This window comes from Grampus griseus, assembly GCF_964374135.1.
Source record: "Grampus griseus genome assembly, chromosome: 2".
NCBI lineage: Eukaryota > Metazoa > Chordata > Mammalia > Artiodactyla > Delphinidae > Grampus > Grampus griseus.
Genome location: NC_139018.1, coordinates 105,726,928 through 105,739,807, shown reverse-complemented (window position 1 = coordinate 105,739,807; position 12,880 = coordinate 105,726,928). Strand labels below are relative to the sequence as shown.

General features: G+C 43.1%; 1 protein-coding gene across 3 annotated transcripts in view; it reads right to left on the bottom strand.

The window, feature by feature from the left end:
* The window catches only part of TLN2 (talin 2), a 450,475-nt gene that overhangs the window by 257,002 nt on the left and 180,593 nt on the right, over positions 1-12,880 (bottom strand). For all 3 annotated transcript variants that reach the window (XM_082647306.1, XM_082647308.1, XM_082647307.1), the window contains one exon: positions 2,975-3,050. The gene's annotated coding sequence lies outside the window, so the exon portion shown is untranslated. The remainder of the gene's footprint in view (positions 1-2,974; positions 3,051-12,880) is intronic.

The following is a 12,880-nucleotide window of genomic DNA, read 5'->3' as shown; positions in this document are numbered from 1 at the left end:
TTGCATCTTTATTTACAATAGCCCGGAGATGGAAACAACCTAAGTGTCCATCATCGGATGAATGGATAAAGAAGATGTGGCACATATATACAATGGAACATTACTCAGCCATAAAAAGAAACGAAATTGAGTTATTTGTAGTGAGGTGGATGGACCTAGAGTCTGTCATACAGAGTGAAGTAAGTCAGAAAGACAAAAACAAATACCGTATGCTAATACATATATATGGAATCTTAAAAAAAAAAAACGGTCATGAAGAACCTAGGGGCAGGACAGGAATAAAGACGCAGACCTACTAGAGAATGGACTTGAGGACATGGGGAGGGGGAAGGGTAAGCTGGGACAAAGTGAGAGAGTGGCATGGACATATATACACTAACAAATGTAAAATAGATAGCTAGTGGGAAGCAGCCGCATAGCACAGGGAGATCAGCTTGGTGCTTTGTGACCGCCTGGAGGGGTGGGATAGGGAGGGTGGGAGGGAGACGCAAGAGGGAGGAGATATGGGGATATATGTATACATATAGCTGATTCACTTTGTTATACAGCAGAAACTAACACACCATTGTAAAGCAATTATACTCCAATAAAGATGTTTTAAAAAAAATACGTGGAAATATGAGTAAAGAGGAAATTATACTTTGGGAATACAATATGAAATTGTGTTAAAAAAAAAAAAGTGTTGGGTTGACAGAAGGGAAAACAACTGGTAAGTCTGTCAAATTTCATTTAAGTTTCCCAGAAAATAGGAATGTTAGAACACAGGAAAGCCAGACATCACTGAGGGAGGAGTTCAAAAGGACTGAACCACCATGCTGCAATCAACAAAGACCATGGTTAACTTCACAGAACTTTTGAAGCAGGCAGGGTTAGGCAGGCATCGACGGTTGGCTCCTCCTTCCTCACGGTATTTCACTGTCCTAATAATTCAGTCCATTATTGCCTCTGTCCTCTACCCATCCTACCCCTCCAACACATCCCCACACTCCAAGGAGAAGTAAACAGGAAGCATACTCATCCATTCTCTATAGACCCATGGCATAAGAATACACTTGGTATGCTGTTTTTGGATCTGAAATCTGAAATCTGTGGGAAAGGTATACATCTGACGTGTTTTTGCTGTCCACTGTGTCTAGGCCCTTTAGCTAGACTGGTCCACCTAGTGCTGTCTGCAGATCCTCAAAAGACAACGTCCATGCCCAGACATCCAGAAGATTCCAGGGCAGGACACCTCCTTTACTCTTTCCTATCCTGTATATATCTGATCCCACTGCCCTCTGCTCATAACTCTCGACCATGTACTTGACCCCTACCCATCTCTGCACTCCTCACACTTGGCATTTGCAATTGTGTCCAGAGTTAGACATTCAGCCCTTCTCACCCCTAGCTCTCAGCATCCCCACATGGCAGACAGACACTAAGCTGCCAAACACCACCTGGCCAGAGGCTGACCACAGTGGTATGAAGGGAGGATTCTGTATGTTTTTAACAGACAGCTCAACACACTGTCAAGTTTCATTTTTACACTGACTGCAAGGTGGCTCACAGCTAAATTTAACGCTCACACGGATGAGCCATTTTTATTTGGGTTTTCCAGCATAACAATCCCTTGTCTTTTGTTTGACTTCTGACTTCTCTGTGTTCAACCATGCCAGCTGTCACAGTATTTTCTGGAAATAACCAGTGTATAACTAGAGTATATTTCTTTCCTGCTTCGGAGGAATGACACAGTTTTAGAGGTAGAGGAGCCCTTATCAGTCATGCACCCCAATATTTCCCAAACACCAGTCCCCAGGCCAGCGCTAGCTCATGGCTAACAGTTCAGTGGTCACCAGAGCAACAAAAGGAAGGAAATGAAGAGTTTTTCACAACACTAAACACATACAATCGAAAGACAAATTCACGACATTCTTACATTTTTAGTACTGAAATGTTTCTTCTTACGTGAAATGATGTTAGTACATGGTAGTTATTAGGCTGGCCAAAAGGTTCGTTCCGGTTTTTCTGTAAGATGTTATGGAAAAACCAGAACGAACTTTTTGGCCAACCTTTTTTAAGAAAAAAATCTTTATGAAAAATCCTAAACACAAAATAGAGAGATTACCATATAAAGAGAGAACTCTCATGCACTATCCAGCTTCAACAATTACCAACTTTGTTTACGTACAGCCCAAAATATCTAGTAAAATACTGGTCCTAAATGTTTTATCTCTATTCCACAAAACCTAAAAGTGTGGGAATGACATGGCTGGGCCAACCTCTTACATTTTACAGATAAGGACTTGGAGACTGGCAGAGATTAACCTGTCCCCACTGGCACAGCTGGTCAAGAACAGAACTGATACGTCTGGTGCGCCATGATATGGTTTTGGAGGGTAGGAGCATGAACCAATTCTTTTTAACCTGTCAGACTTTAACTGAGGCACAGCCAAGACCTGCAGAAGAGCGCCTTTTGTCTCTGCCCAGGGCACTTCACACACACTGCTTGGGTGCAGGCAGCCACAACCAGGACAACCAGATGGGGAAAACCAATAATCTGTAACCAAAGTTTACTTCATCTCACGCTTTAGCAATTGTGTATCATCCCTGGAGAGCTCCAGGAACTACCAAATGGTTTTAGGACAAAGATTACCGGAAGTTTCTACATTAATTCCCCATCTAGCACTTCCCTCCCCACCCCAAAAATTATGAGGCAAACATATGGAATGAATGAGAATTCACGCAATAAGGTAAAAAACAGCTACTCATCCCCTCTTCTAGGCCCTCCCCTCCCTCCCCCACCAAACGACCAGGTGGAAAAAATCACACAGCAATGGAAGTAATAACACCAGGCAGCTATACTGCTGTCTCACAGAACTGTGGTAAAAAAATCAAACAAGACAGTATGAAGTGACAATGTTTTAACGCTCTGTAAAACTTTACCAATGCAAGAGGGTGGCCAATGGATAATAAAGTATTTTTGTAAAGGACTCACCTAAATTGTCAGTTTATGTAGAGTCGATTTCCCTGAAGATATCCTGAAGCATCTGAGAAGACTTCAGCAGCGATACCTAAAACAATAATAAAAATCATCAGAATCAAGTAATGTTACACACATCAGTTTTAAAAAAAAAAAATCTCAATCTATACATTTGGTCATTTCCCTCACACTAAGCGTGAAAGGAAATAACTCAGGAAACAATGAATTTCCGCTGCAACACATGGGCTGGGAATTTTCTTCACCAACAGGGAATTGAGGTCCCAAGACACTTATTTTGAAAACCAAAATTATGTTACAGTTGAAGCAAAACCACATTATTCTCTTCCCTGTGATAGGAATGCTTAAAGGCTTTGAATTTAAACAAAGCTGAAATATATACATCCTCCTTCCTGCCCCCACCTATATTTAAAACAAAAATCACTGGCACTGCACTCTGATTCTTTCTAAAAATCAGCATCCATGAGCTCTTGTCTTATTCACTTTTTTCCTCCTTAGTTGCTATAACCCATCAGTGAAGTGGTCCCTTCTTGTTTCAACTGTTCCCATCTCATTCACAGTTTTCTGAGGCACTGATAACTAAGCATTTAGCAGCTTATTCATGAAAACCCAATTTGAAGCAGAGAAGCACCATAATTGTAGAAGCAAACAAAATGGGCCAGCCACAACTAAACAATGGTCTGACTAACAACATATATATGAACCAATGAAACAATAAACACAAGCTATAGAACCAAGTATTCATATGAAACAGACCAAGACCAAGTAATCTAATCTGGGTAGGTATGTGAGACTAGTTAATAAATGATGATGGTTAGCTATTTAGGAGGAGGGGAAAATCTAGCACTCTCTCTCTACTTAAAGAGAATAAACTCAAAATAGAATCAAATGAGTACTAGAAAAATATACAGATGAATAGTTTTATAATACAGAAATAGGAAAGGCCTTTTTAAACATGACATCAAAATGTGAAACTCAAGGACTGAGACATTTGGCTGACAACATTTTTAAAATCTCAAATACACGAAAGGCAAAAACAAATCAAAAATAAAAACAAAGAACAAACAAATCTAGACACTTTGGTCAAAAGATAAAATAAGAAACTAAGTAGAATATTCATACAAGAGACATATGAAAGGTTGCTATCCTTATGCGAAAATGTCTTATAAGTGAGTAAGGGGCTTCCCTGATGGTGCAGTGGTTGAGAGTCCGCCTGCCGATGCAGGGGACACGGGTTCGTGCCCCGGTCCGGGAAGATCCCACATGCCGCGGAGCGGCTGGGCCCATGAGCCACGGCCGCGGAGCCTGCGCGTCCGGAGCCTGTGCTCCGCAACGGGAGAGGCCACAACAGTGAGAGGCCCGTGTACCGCAAAAAAAAAAAAAAAAAAAAAGTGAGTAAGGAAATTAATACTCTACCTCAAAACGGACAAAGCAAATTAATGAACTTCCCACGAGAATAGAATAGTAATAAACATATGAAAAGATACTCAACTATACTAACAATGGAAAAATACAACTTTAGAAAACCTAGCTCTTATTTTTTACCTATCAGGTTGGTAACAATGCCCAGACTGACAGTAGCTGTTGTTATGGGCCTAGCTCGTGATGTAGCTCTTTGGCAACTATGTCAGCATGTAAAATGCCACACACTGTGATACAGCAATCCTTCTCTCAGAATTTACTCAAAGTAGATTATTGTGAAAGTGGAAAAATGGATAGACATAGCATGTTTATAATCATTGGGGGCAGGGAGTGGGGAGTAAATATCCTAAAGGTCCACCAATAGATGAGGTCAAGTAAACAAGTTTTTATTAATATTTACTGATATGAGAATATCATACCAGTGAGTAAAACAGGTAAATGAATAAAACAGGTAAATGACCTGTTTTACCTGTGAATAAAACAGGTAAATGACCACACAAAGTATGATATCATTTCTGCGTGTGCACGTCTGTTGCTGGATGTCCTTATACATGCCTAGAAGGATGTTTGTTAAGATAGTTATGGCTGCCCCTGGCTATCCAAATTTTTTAAAATTTTTTGCTTTTTTTGTACTGTTTGAATTTCATATAACGAGCATGAATTATTTTTCCAAAGAACACAGTGGAGCTCTTTTTAATCCCATGCTGGAGTGTAAAGTAACACACTGCATGGATTTCTACTTCCCTTCTGTCACCTTCTCTCTCCTCCTTTAGTGACATTTGTGTCACACGTGTGCTCGCTGTGAACACTGATTAGAGAGGTCCCTTCCTCCTCTCTGGTTCCTGTTCATTCCTGAGGGCCCCTTCGTCCTTGCCTTTAAGTTCCTAAGACACACCTGTATCCTTATTATAAATCTCTTTTTTTTTTACTTAAGCTAGCTCAAGTGAGTTTGTTATTTGTGACCAAAGGCACACCATGTAATACAGTGTTGCTTTTTATTTTCCACCTTCTCAATCATCCCACTCCATCTGAAAACACAACAGTAAATCTTGTAATCACATGAATGAAGATTTATCGTATACAATGTCATGTATTATTTATGACCTACAGCGAAGGAACTGAAGCAAGTAGCTCAGAACTAGTACAACGAAGGCAAAAATAGGACTTCAAGAGGCAGGGGGGTTTGTTCCTGACTTATATGAGAACTGATGAAAAGGCTATTTGAATAAGAATAAAAACAAAAGGGACATATTTGTCCAGATGGGCCACTTCTATGGTAAAAATAGTCTCCATTATCATGTTTTAACCACTTTGCAGATTTATTTTTATTGGGTTATATTTCTATATGAAGAGCTTTTTTTATTCTACTTAAGACTTGAAAATATCGAAATGTATTCCCATAATGGGCCCATTATGTTCAATTTATCTCCAGCAAACAAATTTACTTTTCTCCTTGCCCTATTTTTAAAGGTTCAGAAGTCCCGTATTAATACATGAATCCTCATAATACCATAATTACAAACCTGGCTAAAAAGCCACAAATATACAAATCCCTTTTAGAGGTGTGTTGGATGTCAAATACAAATCTAATGAATCTCCCTTCATCTCCTGAAGGCTCCTTCTCCCCCAAAAAAATTTCCCTAGAAGGTAGAAAGAGGACAAAAACCACTATCCAGTTTTAAAGATGAACAATCTAAGACCTAACTAAGTATCTGTGCCTCCAGGGCATAACTCAAACCCACAGGCCACCCAGTGCCAGCTGCTGGCCTCTGTTCTGAGCCCTCCTCAGGGCACGGGCACCTTTCCAAATAGATAGAAAGGGGAGCCAGGTAAATCCACATTTGAGGCTGAGATGCATTAGGATTTATGACACCGAAATCTGCATTAAGGGAAGCAACAGCACAGTGGTTTAAAGTAAAGTGATTGATCCTGGTTCTGTCATTTATTAGCTGTTTGGCTTCGGTGTGCCTCAGTTTCTTCCTCTGTAGTAATGCCCAGAATAAGGGCCGTTGTGAGGACTAAAGGTTGTAATATATCTAAAGCAATGAGTAACGCTCAAGAGTCAAACATGGTCTTGCTTGAGCTCCAGCTCAGCAGGAGCTGTGATGGTAACTGCCCCCAGGTAGAAACTCATAGCTGCCTGATCAGAGAGCAAGGTCCCTAGAGAACCCTGGAACAGAATATGTCTCTATGTAGGACACTTACCTATTCAAAATGCTTATTTTGAATAAGACATGAATAAGACCCTTCCAATTAAATAGCAACTTATTTTAAAAGTACCAGGAGCCTGTTATTTCAAGGAACACTGCCTTCAAGCAGCCTCCTCCTATGATAAATCACTTGGCAGCTCCCACGTTCTACTTCTTCTGGAGTATTTTGAGAGGCATATGTAGATGTGACCAAAACCCAGCAAAAGCTGCTGGCTCAAATGCTTGCCACCAATAGCAGGACTTCACTGTTTTTGCATCCTGGACCACTTCCTACTTCCTTGAGGAAGCTTACACACACCTCTCCAAGTTCCAGTTCACTTGTCACCAGAGCAGAGATAGGAATACTTAGATAATTCAGCTGGAGAAATGAAATTAAAATGGATGGGTGAAGTTCCTAACACAGTGCCTGGAGCCCAGTAAGTGTCCAGTAAATGGTACATCTTTAATTGATTATCATCTGAACAGCATTAAAGAAGCAAAACACATTAAGTAATCTGAGAGAGAGACTCTACACGGCAATTTTTCACCATGAGAGTTTTACGGACTCTTTGTTTTCCACGTCTCCCTTGACACGAAATCCCCACAGGAAGGCGGGGCCACGTTGGAGGGGATGTAAGGAGGCAAGGGGATCTCAAGCCATGAAGGGCCTGCACAATGCATATGGCTGAAATCGTACTATGTGGTCAGACCCCAAGCAGCCAAGAACACATCTGTCCTAAGATTTCATTAAAAGATGGATAACAGGGCTTCCCTGGTGGCGCAGTGGTTGAGAGTCCGCCTGCTGATGCAGCGGACGCAGGTTCGTGCCCCGGTCTGGGAACGAACATCCCACATGCCGCGGAGCGGCTGGGCCCGTGAGCCATGGCCGCTGAGCCTGCGCGTCCGAAGACTGTGCTGCGCAACGGGAGAGGTCACAACAGTAAGAGGCCCGTGTACCGCAAAAAAAAAAAAAAAAAAGATGGATAACAGTGTAACCTGACACTCAAACTTTGTCCGGTACCATCTACACGAGCATAAACAACAGAAGATGGGCCTGTATGGGCAACCATCCGAAGTGCTTTAATAAGGTAAGACCAAACAAAGCAGCAGGAAATCCACTAGATTTTAGCCAAACATGAGCAGAATATACTACTCTTAGCTTGAAGTCATCACTAACATTTGACACATTTATTACTAATAGTTCAAAAACAAGACCCAAGAAGAAAGAAACCAAGTAATTTTTCAGTAGCCATAAAATAGAGACAGGCAGAGCCAAAGAGAGAAAAGAGGACGAATTGTGAAAACAAAATTCTTCCAGCTTCTACCACTTGGCAAGGATTATTCTTTTCTTCTCTGAAACCCCGAGAACATTTTCACTGAAAGCACAGCTCAATGATTAGAGTCCAGCTCTACTGTGTCAGAAGGTATCTGCCTCCAGGGGGAAATGTCCAATTCTCTTTTCATGGCTTCCCCTGGCTGACTTTCCGCTAAAGGCTGGGTCCTGGGGTCAAAGGAAACTCAGTAAAGCCAAGCTATAAGCACCAATGCCCAAGGCCTTCAGAGATGAGGAATGATACATGGCCTTCTCCTCTGCAGGCAGAAAGGCTCCAGAAATCCCTCTGTATGCCTCTAAAAGCAGCATTCCAGCAAACTAGAAACTAAGAGGTGTTACATGCAAAAAAAAAAGTTCTTAATATAAATGTGTGAAATGCTGGTTTAAACCAAATTAAGGAGTTCTGCTAATGCAGAACAATTTGGACACTTTAATGTGCTAATGTGGATTATAAATAAGTGGCCCCAACCTTATTTGTACACAGATCCCTTTACCTTTGTGGTCTACGTCTTGGTACAAGTGCCCAGGCAACAGTTTGGAAAATAATGTTAAAATTAGTTCTTTTATGCAAATGACTATTGAAGGCTCACTCTGCCCCACCACACTGGCAATGACATGACCAGGCACCACTCCCCTAAAGGTCAGTTCACAGTGCAAACGATATTAATGCAAAGTAGTGAGAAACTCGTGTTTACTAGGAGGGCTAGGGAAGTGCTCTAATTACACTGCTTTACCTCCTTCAGTCTTTAGATGCTTTTCACAACTGGACAACTTGAGAGATGCCCTGAATTCCCTGTGGTTCTACAATTCACTGTTCCCCTTCTCTCACTTATATGTATGTGTCTTTATGTAAAAGTATCAATAAAACTAAATTAGTAACGCGAGTAGCTAGAATGTAAGCTTCACAACAAAAGGGACTCTCCTTGGTCCATAGCTATTCCCCCAGCCCTTGAACAGTGCAGGTACAAGGATGTCCCACAAACATTTGACTATCTGAATAAAGTAATGAATAAATAAGCTTACATAAGTGTATCATTAACTCATTTTACAAACTGGCCAAAAGATACACTCTACAGCTTTATGTTAAACTGACTTTGAAATGCTCACTCTCAAACAATTTCCTATTTCTTTTTTCTCAAAAAGTGTGTTTTGCCCATTTTATTCCCACGATTATCTCCCATCCTTTGCAAACGCCCCCCCCACACACACCCAAAAAGGGATATTTTTCCTTTGAATTTTGGGTTAGAAGGAACTTCAATATTATGAACTTAATGTTTAAAATAACCCTGAGATGTTGCAACATCTTCAAATGAACACACAAAAATTTAAACGGGGCTTCCCTGATGTCACAGTGGTTGAGAGTCCGTCTGACGATGCAGGCGACACGGGTTCGTGCCCCGGTCTAGAAAGATCCCACACGACGCGGAGCGGCTGGGCCCATGAGCCGTGGCCGCTGGGCCTGCGCATCCGGAGCCTGTGCTCCGCAACGGGAGAGGCCACAACAGTGAGAGGCCCGCGTACCGCATAAAAAAAAAAAAAAAAAAAAAATTTAAACGTTTTCGCTAAACCCAATTCACTATGACAAAATAAGACAAGGCCTTTTAAAAAAGCTTTAACAACTGTGTTTTTTTTTTTGAGGGGACGACGAGAAAAGAGCAGGAAAGGAGTGTTTCAGTTCCTCCTTGGTCATTCACAAAATTATTGGTAAACTGAGAGACTTCCGGGAAGATGGCGGAAGAGTAAGACGCGGAGATCACCTTCCTCCCCACAGATACACCAGAAATACATCTACGCGTGGAACAACTCCTACGGAGCACCTACTGAACGCTGGCAGAAGACCTCAGACCTCCCAAAAGGCAAGGAACCCCCCACGTACCTGTTTAGGGCAAAAGAAAAAACTAAACACAGACAAAAGTATAGGGACGGGTCCTGCACCAGCGGGAGAGAGCTGTGAAGGAGGAAAAGTGTCCACACACTAGGAAGCCCCTTCGCGGGCGGAGACTTCGGGTGGCGGAGTGGGGGAGCTTCAGAGGCGGAGACTGCGGGTGGCGGAGTGGGGGAGCTTCGGAGCCGCGGAGGAGAGCACAGCAACATGGGTGCGGAGGGCAAAGCGGAGAGATTCCAGCGCAGAGGATCGGGGCCGACCGGCACTCACCAGCCGAGAGGCTTGTCTGCTCACCCGCCGGGGCGGGTGGGGCTGGGAGCTGAGGCTCCGGCTTCTGTCAGAGCGCTGGGAGAGGACTGAGGTTGGCAGCGTGAACACAGCCTTCAGGGCGTTAGTGTGCCACGGCTAGCCGGGAGGGTGTCCGGGGAAAAGTCTGGACCTGCCAAAGAGGCAAGAGACTTTTTCTTCCCTCTTTGTTTCCTGCTGTGCGAGGAGAGGGGATTAAGAGCGCTGCTTAAAGGAGCTCCAGAGACGGGCGCGAGCCGCGGCTAAAAGTGCGGAGCCCAGAGACAGACATGAGACGCTAAGGCCGCTGCTGCCGCCACCAAGAAGCCTGTGTGCGAACACAGGTAACTATCCACACCCCCTTCCGCGGAGCCTGTGCAGACCGCCACTGCCAGGGTCCCGGGATCCAGGGATAACTCCCCCGGGAGAACGCACGGCGCGCCTCAGGCTAGCAACGTCACTCCGGCCTCTGCCGCCGCAGGCCTGCCCCACACTCCGTGACCCTCCCCCACCCCCCTACCCCCCCACCCCCACACCCCTACCCCCCCACCCCCACCCCCCTACCCCCCCCACCCCCGGCCTGAGTGAGCCACAGCCTCCGAATCAGCGGCTCTTTTAACCCCGTCCTGTCTGAGAAAAGAACAGACGCCCTCCAGCGACCTACACGCACAGGCGGGGCCAAATCCAAAGCTGAGCCCCTGGGAACTGAGAGAAAAAAGAAGAGAAAGGGAAATCTCTCCCAGCAGCCTCAGACAATCAACTTGATGTACCCTGCATCTGCGGAATACATGAATAGACAACGAATCATCCCAAATTAAGGAGCCCTGTGGATGAAATGAAAGGCTCTTGGTGCTGCAGCCAGGAGTCAGTGCTGTGCCTCTGAGGTGGGAGAGCCAACTTCAGGACATTGGTCCACAAGAGGCCTCCCAGCTGCACATAATATCAAACACCAAAAATCTCCCAGAGATCTCCATCTCAACGCCAGCACCCAGCTTCACTCAACGACCAGCAAGCTACAGTGCTGGACATCCTATGCCAAACAACTAGCAAGACAGGAACACAACCCCACCCTTTAGCAGAGAGGCTACCCAAAATCATAACAAGTCCACAGACACCCCAAAACGCACCACCAGACGTGGACCTGCCCACCAGAAAGACAAGATCCAGCCTCATCCACCAGAACACAGGCACTAGTACCCTCCACCAGGAAGCCTACACAACCCACTGAACCAACCTTAGCCACTGGGGACAGACACAAAAAACAACAGGAACTACAAACCTTCAGCCTGCAAAAAGGAGACCCCAAACACAGTAAGATAAGCAAAATGAAAAGACAGAAAAACACACAGCAGATGAAGGAGCAAGATAAAAACCCACCAGACCTAACAAATGAAGAGGAAATAGGCAGTCTACCTGAAAAAGAATTCAGAATAATGATAGTAAAGATGATCCAAAATCTTGGAACTAGAATAGACAAAATGCAAGAATCAGTTAACAAGGACCTAGAAGAACTAAAGATGAAACAATGATGAACAACACAATAAATGAAATGAAAAATACTCTAGATGGGATCAATAGCAGAATAACTGAGGCAGAAGAATGGATAAGTGACCTGGAAGATAAAATAGTGGAAATAACTACTGCAGAGCAGAATAAAGAAAAAAGAATGAAAAGAACTGAGGACAGTCTCAGAGACCTCTGGGACAACATTAAACGCACCAACATTCAAATTATAGGGGTTCCAGAAGAAGAAGAGAAAAAGAAAGGGACTGAGAAAATATTTGAAGAGATTGTAGTTGAAAACTTCCCTAATATGGGAAAGGAAATAGTTAATCAAGTCCAGGAAGCACAGAGAGTCCCATACAGGATAAATCCAAGGAGAAATACACCAAGACACATATTAATCAAACTGTCAAAAATTAAATACAAAGAAAACATATTAAAAGCAGCAAGGGAAAAACAACAAATAACACACAAGGGAATCCCCATAAGGTTAACAGCTGATCTTTCAGCAGAAACTCTGCAAGCCAGAAGGGAGTGGCAGGACATATTTAAAGTGATGAAGGAGAAAAACCTGCAACCAAGATTACTCTACCCAGCAAGGATCTCATTCAGATTTGATAGAGAAATTAAAACCTTCACAGACAAGCAAAAGCTGAGAGAGTTCAGCACAACCAAACGAGCTCTACAACAACTGCTAAAGGAACTTCTCTAGGCAAGAAACACAAAAGAAGGAAAAGACCTACAATAACAAACCCTAAACAATTAAGAAAATGGGAATGGGAACACACATATCGATAATTACCTTAAATGTAAATGGACTAAATGTTCCCACCAAAAGACACAGACTGGCTGAATGGATACAAAAACAAGACGCATATATTTGCTGTCTACAAGAGACCCACTTCAGACCTAGAGACACATACAGACTGAAAGTAAGGGGATGGAAAAAGGTATTTCATGCAAATGGAAACCAAAAGAAAGCTGGAGTAGCAATTCTCATATCAGACAAAATAGACTTTAAAACAAAGACTATTAGAAGAGACAAAGAAGGACACTACATAATGATCAAGGGATCGATCCAAGAAGAAGATATAACAATTGTAAATATTTATGCACCCAACATAGGAGCACCTCAATACATAAGGCAAATACTGACAGCCATAAAAGGGGAAATCGACAGTAACACATTCATAGTAGGGGACTTTAACACCCCACTTTCACCAATGGACAGATCATCCAAAATGAAAATAAATAAGGAAACACAAGCTTTAAATGATACATTAAAC